Below are 13,874 nucleotides of genomic sequence, written 5' to 3'. Positions count from 1 at the left end.
CTTGGAACTTCCGACTTCCGTCTGTCTGTCCCAATGAAGGATGCACTCCGCAGAAGGCAATACATGGCTGATCGGAAGGTTATTGTTGGAGCAAGACGTTGGCTCCGACGTCGACCAGTAGGGTGGTAACATGTTGGCACACAAGCCCTCCCAGTTAAGTGGTGTAAATCGTCACACTGAACGGAGTTTGTGTTCAAAAATAGGGTTTAGCAGACAAATGAGTGGGGAATAATAGTGCGTATTGGAATCCTGAATAAGACCTACCTACACTGCTGATCATTAAAATTGCTACACCACGAAGATGATGTGCTACAGACGCGGAATTTAACAGACAGGAAGAAGATGCTTTGATATACAAATGATTAGCTTTTCAGAGCATTCACACAAGGTTGGAGCCGGTGGCAACACCTACAACGTCCTGACATGAGGAAAGTTTCCAGCCGATTTCTCATACACAAACAGCAGTTGACCGGCGTTGCCTGGGGAAACGTTGTCGTGATGCCTCTTGTAGGGAGGAGAAATGCGTACCACCATGTTTCCAACTTTGATAAAGGTCGGATTGTAGCTTATCGCGATTGCCGTTTATCGTATCGCAACACTTCTGCTCGCGCTGGTCGAGATCCAATGACTGTATGGAATCGGTGGGTTCAGGAGGGTATTACGGAACGCCGTACTGGATCCAAACGGTCTCGTATCGCTACCAGTCGAGATGACAGGCATCTTATCCGCATGGCTGTAACGGATCGTGCAGCCACGTGTGGATCCATGAGTCAACGGATGGGGACGTTTTCAAGACAACAACCATCTGCACGAACAGTTCGACGACGTTTGCAGCAGCATGGACTATCAGCTCGGACACCATGGCTGCGGTTACCCTTGACGCTGCATCACAGACAGGAGCGCCTGCGATGGTGTACTCAACGACGAACCTGGGTGCACGAATGGCAAAATGTCATTTTTTAGGATGAATCCAGGTTCTGTTTACAGCATCATGATGGTCGCATCCGTGTTTGGCGACATTACGGTGAACGCACTTTGGAAGCATGTATTCGTCATCGCCATACTAGCGTATCACCCGGCGTGCTGGTATCGGGTGCCATCGGTTACACGTCTCGGTCACCTCTTGTTCGCATTGTCGGCACTTTGAACAGTGGACGTTACATGTAAGATGCGTTACAATCCGTGGCTCTAGCTTTCATTCGATCCCTTGCGAAACCCTACATTTCAGCAGGATAATGCATGACCGCATGTTGCAGGTCCTGTACGGGCCTTTCTGGATACAGAAAATGTTCGACTGCTGCCCTTGCCAGCACATTCTCCAGATCTCTCACCAATTGAAAACGTCTGGTCAATGGTGGCCGAGCAACTGCCTCGTCACAATACACCAGTCACTACTCTTGATGAACTGTGGTATCGTGTTGAAGCTGCGTGGGTAGCTGTACCTGTACACGCCATCCAGGCTCTGTTTAACTCAATGCCCAGAAGTATCAAGGCCGTTATTACGGCCAGAGGTGGTTGTTCTGGGTACTGATTTCTTAGGATCTATGCACCCAAATTGCGTGAAAATGTAATCACATGTCAGTTCTAGTATAACATATTTGTCCAATGAATACCCGTTTATCATCTACTTTTCTTCTTGGTGTAGCAATTTTAATGGCCGGTATTGTAGTTTCAGGAAAAAACACGTGTTTCGTGACATATTGAATATCCCTCGTAGAAACTGAGATTGTTTGGGCAAGACAAGTACAGGTTACCCTGGAAGACGAAGGATTCGCCCTATGATGAAAAATGTGTCGTGATTCATCAGATCATGCAGCGCTCTGCCACTGCGCAAACGTCTAGTGCCGACGGGCATGTGCCCATTTCAATTGTAATTGCTGATGTCGTGGTGTTAACATTGCCACTTGTATGGGTAGTCGTCTGCGGTGGTCCATCTTTAGGAGTGTTTGGTGCACTATGTGTTAAGACACACTTGTACTGTGCCCAGCATTGGAGTCTGATGTTAGTTCTGCCACAGTCTGCCGCCTGTCCTGTTTTACCAGTCTGCCCAGCCTACGACGTCCGCCATCTGTAATGAGGGGTCCGCAGCTCGTGGTCGTGCGGTAGCGTTCTCGCTTCCCGCACCCGGGTTCCCGGGTTCGATTCCCGGCGGGGTCAGGGATTTTCTCTGCCTCGTGATGACTGGGTGTTGTGTGATGTCCTTAGGTTAGTTAGGTTTAAGTAGTTCTAAGTTCTAGGGGACTGATGACCATAGATGTTAAGTCCCATAGTGCTCAGAGCCATTTGTAATGAGGGGTGGCGTCCCAACACCACGACGTCTGGACGTGGTTTCACCTTGGTTTCCCCATGTGTTGTGACGTTCATCACAGCACTCCTCGAACACCCGACAAATAATACCGTTTCCGAAATGCTCGTGCCGAGTCTCCAGGCCATCAGAATCAGCCTTCTGTAAAACTCAGATAGATCGCGCGCCTACCAAATTCCACACACGGACAGCGCGCTCACTGATACTATACTGAAGAGCAAAACAAAACTGGTACACCTGCATAACATCGTTTAGGGACCCCCGAGCACGCAGAAGTGCCGCAATACGACGTGGCATCGACTCGAATAATGTCTGAAGTAGTGCTGGACGAATCCCATATCACTCCAATTGTTCACGCCCCGCATCATTACAGAGCCTCCACCAGCTTGAACAGTCCTCTGCTGACATGCAGGGTCCACGGATTCATGAGGCTGCCTCCATGCCCCTAGATGCGCTCGATACAATTTGAAACGAAACACGTCCGACCAGGCAACATGTTTCCAGTCATCAACAGTCCAGTGTCGGTGTTGACGGGCCCAGGTGAGGCGTAAACCTTTGTGTAGTGTAGTCATCAAGGGTACACGAGTGGGCCTTCGACCCGGAAGGCTATATCGATGATGTTTCGTTGAATGGTTCGCACGCTGACACTAGTTGACGGCCCAGCATTGAAATCTGCAGCAATTTGCGGAAGGAATGCACTTCTGCCACGGTGAACGATTTTCTTCAGTCGTCGTTGGTCCCGCTCTTGTAGGGTCTTTTTCCGGCCGCAACGACGTCGGAAATTTGATGTTTTATCGGATTCGCGATGTTCATGGTACACTCGTGAAATGGTCGTACGGGAAAATCGCTACCTCGGAGATGCTGGGTCCCATCTCTCGTACACCGACTACAACATCACGTTCAAACTGACTGTCATTATGGCAGCAGTAACGATCTAACAACTGCGCCAGACACTTGTTGTCTTATATAGGAGTTGCCGATCGCAGCGCCGTATTCTGCCTGTCTACATATCTCCGTATTTGAATACGCATGCCTATACCAGTTTCTTTGGCGCTTCAGTGTATATGCACAGTGCTTCTTTCTGAACAGCAGTCATTCCTCGCCAGGTGACACTGCTGTCGCATTGATGGGTTTATATCGATAGTAGGTCGGTCGTCATAATGTTCTTTCTCATCAGTATAGTGTGGGCTGTAATTATTGTACGGCGAATCCAAAGACGATAGCTCCATTCTGGCATTCCGTGACGTCTCCACGTTTACCTACGTTACCCTAATAATTTTCTACAGCCGACAGGAACATACGTACCACTGCACTGCCTTATCGTAAGTCAGTGGTGATGGGCCACATCATCGCTCGATACTACCGGTTGGTTATAATTAAAGTGAAGCTATTCACAGTGATCCAGTATGGATTGTAATTATCGTATGGAAACGAAACTTCGCAGTTCTGCTAATGCGTTAATACGAAATCGATTTAGCTGGAAAAACATAGTTCTGATTTTGGCCACCAATTGCGAATTTGGCGCTCTGAATGCATGAAGGACGTATAGAAGTGTTCTGCGTATGTAATGGATTAGGACCAGATGTTGTACTGATAGCCTCAGTCCTCTATGGCAGTCTATTGTTTCCATGATGTTAATAGTACCGCAAAGTCAACATTAAATGCAGACAGTACAATTTAATCCTCACAGTCTCTCTTTCTCGTTATAGGTTACTATGACTCAACACACCTGAAAAATATTTACACAACGCAGCAACGCATTTCCAGATTCAGTTCTCTGATGTTCAAACACTGTCACCAAACCTAACAAAACATGTTCATCTGAATTACCCACAGTCTAACCAAACCAGCATCGCTACCAATGTTCCTCCATCATAGACATCGGTACAATGTCTGGTAGGCAACGGAAATTCCCACTACACAACCTGGGCAACTAAATAAAACATCACACGTCCACGATGACCTAGAGAGCAAGCCGCTGACAGTTTGAGATTACGTACAAATCTGACATATTTATCCAGTAACATGGTATTCTGGTTTCCACAGATGAGTGCGTGATCGGCGTACCACTACGGAAAATCTGTATACGGCAACTTTGTACTCTCCTTTCATATCGAGTCCTCGAAGACAGGAAATATATTTACTCATCAGTTACGTAGTGAGCTGGAGTGATTGCAAAATTAAACTTCTTAATTAGCGTCTAAACTCATGACACTACTGTAAGCTTAGTAAACATTGAAGCTTAGTAAACACTGAAGTGTAGCATCTGTTGGCTGGGCAGGCTACCCACAACCACTTGTGTCATAAAAATGTTGAGTATGATAATTCCAAATTAAGGCAAAATATAATAAATCGAAAATAAGGTGGATCAACCTGACTCACTACTAGTGAGGCGACAGATCTCTACTTCCGCTTCCGCAGCTGCGGAAGTTCCACACAGCTTTACACATCCTCTTCCGCATTCTTACATCGTCAGTTTATCGGAACTTTCAACAATGCCGAGATTGTCGATACACGTACTTATTGACCTAACGCGCCAGCTGCTGCGCAGACGGGAGTTTGCTGTGTAGAGCGTGCAGCAAGCCCTTAGCGATTGTTGCACTTATTGGATTAGTACGCGGTGATCTTTGTCCACCGCCGCAAAAATATAGCGTTTTCTCGCTCGTCAGTCTGCTTTGTGTTGCTGTATAATATTACTATATTGTGCAGTGTTTTTTAGTCAACAGTTTTGTGGAGTAACGTTAGTTAAGAGTGCAACAATGAAACTTAAAAAATATCTTATTTGGAACTATTGTATTGATTAATGATTTGAGTGCCAAATGCAAAACTTGTGGCAAATTATATTCGTGAAAATGGCGCACGTCCACCGCACTGAAGAGTTATCTTAAATCATTACAAAAAAATGGCTCCGAGCACTATGGGACTTAACATCTATGGTCATCAGTCCCCTAGAACTTAGAACTACTTAAACCTAACTAACCTAAGGACATCACACAACACCCAGTCATCACGAGGCAGAGAAAATTTAAATCATTACATGTCTAGAAATTTTCATAGCTTGAGAAGCTAGATGAAACTATCAAACTTCCAGTGCAGGCGAAAAAAATAAAACGTTAGACAATATTTATTTATTAACGTAGTCGGTACTAATAACATAGTTCGATTATTATCCGTCCACTGCTGCTGCAAAGCTGTTTTATCCGAATTATTCAATATACGATAACATCTTAACGAGCTCACCCCACTTTTAGTTCCGATCGTGTCATGTTGGTACAGGTCGATAGATAATGTGCCTCTTCTCGTTGCTGCCAACACTTAACAATATAAGCATATAACAGCCTATGGCACGGAATAAATACACGAATGTAGTACGTGAGCTGCGCACAAGTGTATGTTGGTAGTACTGCATGAAATTTAAATTGGTTTTGGTTCCTTGCCCCTCATCCAGGCTCAAATGAGCATTTTTAAAAAGTTATCGCACTCTGTATAAAAACGTTTCTAAGAATTTGATCTTCCATTTATCTATAGAAGAGTGACGGTTTTAACGTAACTGTTTAGAATTTGAACCAATACCAATCACGTTGCATTCAATCAGTAGAATGTTAATTTATTTATTTCATTTTATTCCCCGTATTTCATACCAGGTGTCAGTAACTTTTTACCGTCGTCGGTTCTAAAATACACACTAATGGTAGTAAACAAGTTACCGAAACCTAGTATGCAATATGAAGAATAAAATCCAATACTTATAAATTAACACCTCACTGAGAAACTGCAGTGTAATTTATAAACTGATTCAGAAACGTTTCTTTTACAATTTTCGTTTTAGCTGGACGCGCCGCGAATTATTGATGCGCTGTATTTAACAACTAGGAATTTTATTTTAGTATCGCTTTTTGTATTACTATTTGTATCCTGTCGTTGATATAGGTATCATTTACTACGGCCAAAGATGCTAAACAACAACTTACATTGCAACAAAGTCTGCAAGTAAATGATTACTGGCTTTCCTTACACCTAAAGTGTCAATAAATGAATCGGGAGATTGCTGAAATGATTGCCCTCCAGAACTTATCGTTTAATTTTATCATGAGTACCAGCTTTCTCAGAGTAATGAATGCTGCTCTTCCAAAGTATAAGCTGAAACATCGTGATTTTTTTACTTCGTATTTGTGCGGTATCTTGTACAATAAGCTGACAAGAAAAATCAAAAATTTACTTGAAGAATTTGAAAAAATATCTTTCGCAACTGACAAAGGGTCTGACATACATTTTGATACTTCATTACTTACTTTGACTTATCATGGTGTTTCAAAGGATTTTCGCAAGATGTCTATAGCTTTGGAAACGTAAAGTCATGACTGGGCGTCATACAGGTGACGTAATATCGACAAAAATGAATCAGCAAGCAGTGCGTTATACCGTTCGTGATAGTGGATCTAACATGATTAAAGCATTGCAGTTGCCTGGCTTTGATAATATAAATTGTACAACGCATCTGATACAAAATAATTGAAAAGCCACGATAATGTGTCTTTTCTCGTTGCTGCCAACACTTAACGATATAAGCATATGACAGTCGTTTAATAGATGACCGGTTTCAGCACTCTGAAGGTGCCATCATCAGATCTGTGAAGGTATAACATAACAGGTTTGAGGGAGGGCTTACATGAGTTAACTATATACATTACAATTATTACAGAACCACATACCTTAAACATGGATTAACATTTATAAAACCATATGGACATCATGGCATATGAGGCAGACCATCTGATAAAATCATTGTCACAACCAATAAAAAATAATAAAAAACTGCTCTCATGGTCGTTCTTTCCATAAAATATAAAACTGAAGTCACCAGATGAAACTACCACTGCCCGCTTAACACCGGTCGGCGTCATCACTGCCCTATTCCGCGCTGGCTTACCTGCTGTTATTGTAGCGGTTCACAACCGGCCACCAGATAGCGCTGTCCAAGCAGAGCATACACAGTCCCACGGTATAATCACTCATTACTACTAAAACACAACTTTACTATAACTGCTAGTCACATACCCATGCAAAGCCCACATCTGCGCATACATTCCTGTACATACTACAATCACTATAAAGTACGTCAATTACAAAGTAAAAGCATCTGAGGCACAGACATGATCCATTATCCATTAACCACACCTACGCGACACTAGTATTTCATGCATCCAACATGCAAGCATAGATACAGGACCTACAGCAAAATTATACATCATTGTCTGGTGTTCTTCTTAAGGTGGCCTCTTCGATATTTCAGAGGACGATATTCCATCTGGAATGCGGACACTGGCATCGGGGAAGCCTTCCGACACATGTGAAACCACTCATTACGATCCGTTGAAAATCTATTGTTAATTGTTGGAATTGTGTTTTTAAGCGGTGCAAATTTGTTATGGGCCGTACAACAAACTCTTAATAAAGTTGTATAGCTACTAGGTGGTTATAATTGAGAACATTCAAGTAGTGGAACGCAACCCTACTACTAGCTGTAGAAGAATTGCAGTCCAACTTGGTATTCCACAAACAAGAGTGATACGCACAGTAAACGAGCACCGTCTGTATCCCTTTCATCGACAGAGTGTACAACATCTACATGCAGGATATGCTGCCGCCCGGCAAGAATTCTGTCAATGGATCATTGCCAATGAGCGATTAATTCCACGTATTCTGTTTACTGATCAGTTAACAATTAACCGCAACGGATTCAACAACACGGGCAAGTCTCACGTATAGGCAAGTGAAAATGTGCACGCTACTGTGGAAACGAATTTTCAACGGCGTTTCTCAGTCAATGTGTGGTGCGATATTATTGATGACCAACTCATCGGTCCAGTTGTTTTAGGTAACCGTCTTACTGGGGCACGGTATCTTGAGTTTCTTCAAAATGTGTTACGAGAATACGTGGAGGATATCCCTTTGGCAACACGAACTCTTATGTACTTTCAGTTTGACGGAGCTCCTACATATTCCGTACACCCAGTGACACAGTATCTCAACACAAAGTATGCTGGTCGTTGGATCGGTCGCCGTGTAGTCATTGCTTGGCCACCGAGGTCACCCGATCTTACCCCATTGGATAACTGTTTGTGGAGGTGGCTGAAGAGTGACGTGTACAAGTGCAGAGTAAACACAAGAGTGGAACTTCAAATGTTTCAAATGGCTCTGAGCACTATGGGACTTAACATCTGAGGTCATCAGTCCCCTAGAACTTAGAACTACTTAAACCTAACTAACCTAAGGACATCATACACAGCCATGCCCGAGGCAGGATTCGAACCTGCGACCGTAGCGGTCGCGCGGTTCCAGACTGAAGCGCCTAGAACCGCTCGGCCACACTGGCTGGCAGGAACTTCTAGCTCCCATTTTACATGCTTATGCCCAGGTAAAGAAATGCTGCGATCGGCGACACAACAAGAGCAGCAACATGCACCGAAGTTGACGGTGGACTGTTTGAACATCTTCTGTGAGGAAACGTACACAATTAAACAAACCATAACATAACAGTATCTTAACTTACCGTCACCTACACTTTTCCCGTTCCTAGATGTTTTCGTTGGTTTACCCGCAGACAGTTAAGAAACGGGCATATATTTGTTAGAAGTTTTTTGTTCAGAATCACCAGTAGTATCAACCGTCAATGCATGTGCCTTTCCTCCTGACTCACCCTGTATAAATAGCGAGCGTAAAAAAAAGAAACAAAAAATCTGGTTTTAAACGCAAAATACGAGTAAAGATAGATTTTGCAAAGCGAGTTTTCCACTTTATCCTAAGAGTGTTTTTCTTATTCATTTAGATCCTTTTCCGCGCATTAAATTATCATACGAATGAATTTTACGTGCTGCAGTTTGCTTGAATTTAAACCATCGTATCTCGACAAAGGATAAAAATTGCTGGATAAAAGATTTCAGTTTGACTTCATCTATTTATCTATCTTCGTGCAAAGTTTTAACCGATTCGTACAAGTATAGAAGCGGCGCTTTCCAAAAACCTTCCAGAAAAACGTATTTTTTTGAGCGTAAAATTAAAAAGAAGGAAGATTTTTGAAAGGGTTAAAACTTATCGTAGACCAAGGTGTTATACACCGCTGGACTAAATTTGAACAATTAGTTTCGCTCCAATCCGGAGTTCTTTAAGGGTGACTGTTCTTGCATGTAAAATCCGAACGGTGCACATGCAAATGATGCCATTAGCTGAGAATTAACGTCAGCCCAATTAAAATCTTTTGCAAAATGGAATTAATCGATTCATACAGTTGGTCTTAACACCCCACCCCACCCGATCCTCCCAAAAAAATCACAATTCTGTTCGCAGCCTTTCTAAACATACTGTAGTTGTTACAGTGCTTCCACCCTGTGACGTTTACTCAGTTGCATTATGTTCGTAGGTTCATGCGGTATGTCTTGGGTCCGATAGGATTTACTAGTACATCTCATGTCTTCCTTTCATTATGATATTTCGCACTTTCCTCCATATTGTCGAAGTTTCTGCCTTCTGAATCACCACGTAATGATCGGTGTTAATGTTAGGACTACCCTCACTTTCGAGGTTATTAAATAATCATTTAGCGAATTGAGCCACACTGATGGCCTGGTACGTTAGTCCCAAGCCTTCTTCCTGAAAGATTTATGAACGAGAATCGTACGTTGCAAGTGTGTACTTTACTAATTGAAGGTTGCACCCGATAGCTTTTAGAAAACAATTTGAGAGAGTGTTGCTCCATTCCTGGGGTGATAGGCGTAAAATTGGATTTATAATGCAGAGGCTTGAAAGAGAGGAGTTTGATAGGGGAGAGACTCCGCGTTGTTAATGGAGAGAGCCACTTGGCGAAATTAAGCCATGAATGCGCCTACTCACGTGGAAGCCCGTTCACTTCTCGAAAGCTTTACTCCGTGTTGGAACTTCTGATACCAACGACTTTGATGTAAGGAGTAACTATTGCCTAAGTGCCTGCAAGTAGATAATTCTTCTAATAATAAATATTATTATAGTATGTAGTATGCCAGTAAAGGACGCTTTACGTAGAAGCACGCTACTGCCAATGACTTTTGGAGGAACTGTGCCGGGAATTTGAAGCTATAAAATTCAGATCTAAGCTAATGAGGTGCTTTCTTGTGATCAAGTTGACGGTAATTCATCAAGACATGAGTGAAGAATTGCTAGAGGAAGGACGGCAGTATCCTTTAAACAGTACACACTGGTCATGTTGCTGGACTCCAGCGTCTGTCGGCTGAACTGCCGATTGCTTTAAATGACGAGAAACATGAAAAATATCTATAATGTATTGTTCAAAATTAGCGACCTGAAGCGAGTTTTCGTCTATAGCAGGGCTCCACCACATGCTGTACGATCAGGCGGTGAGCGCAGGGCTGCGAGCAGCGGAATACGATAGGGAGTCGTATGCAGGCTTGCGTATATGAGGAAATCGATCCTGTGGGACATTCTTGGAGAAATACAGACTTTATTTATATTCCCTGTCGCATTACAGATCAGTTACTTCAAGCTGCAGGTCAGCGCTAGTTGGTTACTGTGACCTGATTGATATTCCCGTTCAGATGCGCTACGAATCCTGCTTTTCCCCCCAACATGACTGCGTCTGTAGGCGCATAAACTAATAAATTCCATGACAAACCCACGTTTCTCAATATTTCTTCAACTCTGCTATAGATGTCACATACAGCTATGTGCTTGTGATATCTACATTTTCATAGAGTGCTAAAGAATATACAGTAAACTCTTTACAAAGATTTTGCAAGCTGGTATTAAATGGTGTTTACCATGTCCTTTGTGGGACGCATGATTATCATGTTTCATAACGCGACGACACGAAATCGCTCTACCTGAACTGGACATAAATATTCAGCTGCAACTATCAAATATCCTTTTATTAAATCATTATCATGATAGGGCGCAAGGACTTTACTAAAAACAGTGCATTTTTGTAGCTCATCCGAACGGTACACCCACTTGATATTTCTTCCTTCTCTTCTTCCTCTACAGTAAGCTTTCTTTAAAGTTTTAACAGCTCTTTTACGCGCCCAGGTCGTTCGCATTTTCCGTATTATTTTTCCTAGTAACACATGTTGTGTTTATGTGTATTGATTTTCCTGGAAATATTTAACGTCTTACAATAGAGTAAACATCTTTTTGTGTAAAATGATAATATTCATCACACTGCGGATTGAAGTGAGGAGACATTGCCGGTATTTCACAATGGCGACTTCCCACAGCCGGTATTAGATGGCACCGTAGTCAAAACTGACCCTCGTCCACTTTATAGACGGCAGTTCTGCTCTATTCTCGTGAAGACATGATGCGCGTGCATTTCCCTCACTCCCTACCACATCGCAACTGGTGTGCTCGCGATCAAGAGCGTGAGTAGGCGCGGGTACTCGCCCTCAAAATCAGAGAGTTGTTAACCCCTGGTCTACAGTAATTCCATTTCTCAAGTGTCTTCCTAATCCTGAAAATGTATACGTCTGTAACGGTTTTGATAATCTGAGAATTTTAGGATCATGTAACTTCTCTTACGCATATACTGTGTTAAGTGTTCCAAAATTATTTGATGTGCTAATCAATGTAAAGATAAAAAAAATGGTTCAAATGGCTCTGAGCACTATAAAACTTAACTTCTGAGGTCATCAGTCCCCTAGAACTTAGAACTACGTAACCCTAAATAACCTAAGGACATCACACACACCGATGACCGAGGCAGGATTCGAACCTGCGACAGTAGCGGTAGCGCGTTTCCAGACTGTAGCGCCTAGAACCGCTCGGCCACCCCGTCCGGCCTGAAAATGGTATGTGATGTTATAATTACCACAGATATTGAAGACGGCGTCCTCTTCTTACTTCTTATGCCCACCGAGTGGTAGGAGATTTGAAAGTGATGCGATTTTGAAATTTATTTTACATCCAAACGGTACATTTCCGGACATGGGCTCCTTACTGAAACTTCAGCTACTAAGTTCCATCAACTACCTCTAGAAGTCTGTAACATAAATTGTGAAACGCACTCTTTATTAAGTGAAATGAAGACACAGGCTCATTACTAGGTAGATCAAATGGCAATCTGCAAGTCAGTGATACGATACAAGGAAAATGCAGTTGTCTGCAAAAGTGATTCTACTTGTACAGCTCGAATTTGAACACGGCTGAAGAGTATGGGGCACATATTAGTTCCTACTAACGGAGGACATTAATCGTGATTTCAATGATAACAGGTATGTATGGAAGGCGAAGGAATTTAACCGAAAGGCCAAAAACAAAATTTTGACTTGACAGACATTCGAGGAGATTCGTCATACGGCTCGCCAGAATCAGCTTGGATAATTTCGAGAACGATCAGTCATGTTTTCATGCTAAAAATATTTTCTATCCATTTATGCAACGGAAGGAAACCTTAATGCTTTACACCAAACACACAGCGATTCGCAGAACAAATGAAGCTGTAAAAGTCACGCTTAGCACTACGCTTTCACCGAAGAACATAGTCCACGTGTTTGAAAGCCAGTGTTGTTAGCGACCTGCAGAGTCATGATACTGCGTCACGCAGTTTGCATGTGAATGACGCCAGTGGCGGGACAGCCTCATGGAATTCCCCACGACATACCTGGTGCGGCGCAGCCGTGATTAGCTCCCGCTGTTCAAACATAGCTCGCCGGTCTATACAACTGCAAATCGTCTGCTTCCGTCCGGCGCATATATGCTTCCACGCAAGCGCCCCTTGATGAAACATACGTTTTAATTAAACCCCATGAATCTGAAATGATTGACTGTGAATTAAAATATTGCATCTGAGTAAACTGCATGTAAATAAATATGCTGTAACTTTGTAACCAGCATGAAACTTTTGGATATCGTGTATTGAATATGAATATAAGCACATGTAATTTATTCGCAGTTGCAAATATGGACAACCATTACCTTTATAATGGAATTAAAAAAGTGAAAATTTGTGCCGGACTGGAACTCGAATCCGAATTTCCCACTCATCCTGAGCTTTCGTCTTACAATTTGGCTACCCGTTCACGCTTCATGGCCGAACTCAAATTTCCATATGTCTTTAACAAAATAACTACAACCTGCACTCGTACATCCATTATGTATATTCCCATACATACACTTCCAAAGGAACATTGCATGGTACTTCTGAACAACACAGGCACTGCAGGATTGTATGAATATAAGCCACTAAGATGTATAATGAATGTCTGTTAAAAAAGAGAAAAACTTCTATATGCATGAAAAAGTATCCAGGGTTATATGAATTTTCTATCTTATCGCTAGGACCTTGGTTGAGGTGGCGTCCCTCTTGACGGTGTAAGAGACGTGTAGTTCTTTCCAGTGGATCACTACGACGACCGTAGTTGCAATCGAAGTACTTGTTTCATTGTTATATTTACAAAATGAAATGAACAGGAGGGGAACAGCAAACCCCCTAGTGCCTCAACCTGCTCCTCTCAAGTAGTAGAAAGTGTCCGGCAGACTCAGTATCCCAATGCGACGGTAGGGTCACCGTCAACAGAATCTCACG

The sequence above is a fragment of the Schistocerca americana genome, chromosome X (genome assembly GCF_021461395.2).
Source record: "Schistocerca americana isolate TAMUIC-IGC-003095 chromosome X, iqSchAmer2.1, whole genome shotgun sequence".
NCBI classification, from domain to species: domain Eukaryota; kingdom Metazoa; phylum Arthropoda; class Insecta; order Orthoptera; family Acrididae; genus Schistocerca; species Schistocerca americana.
Note: the sequence above shows the minus strand (reverse complement) of the source record.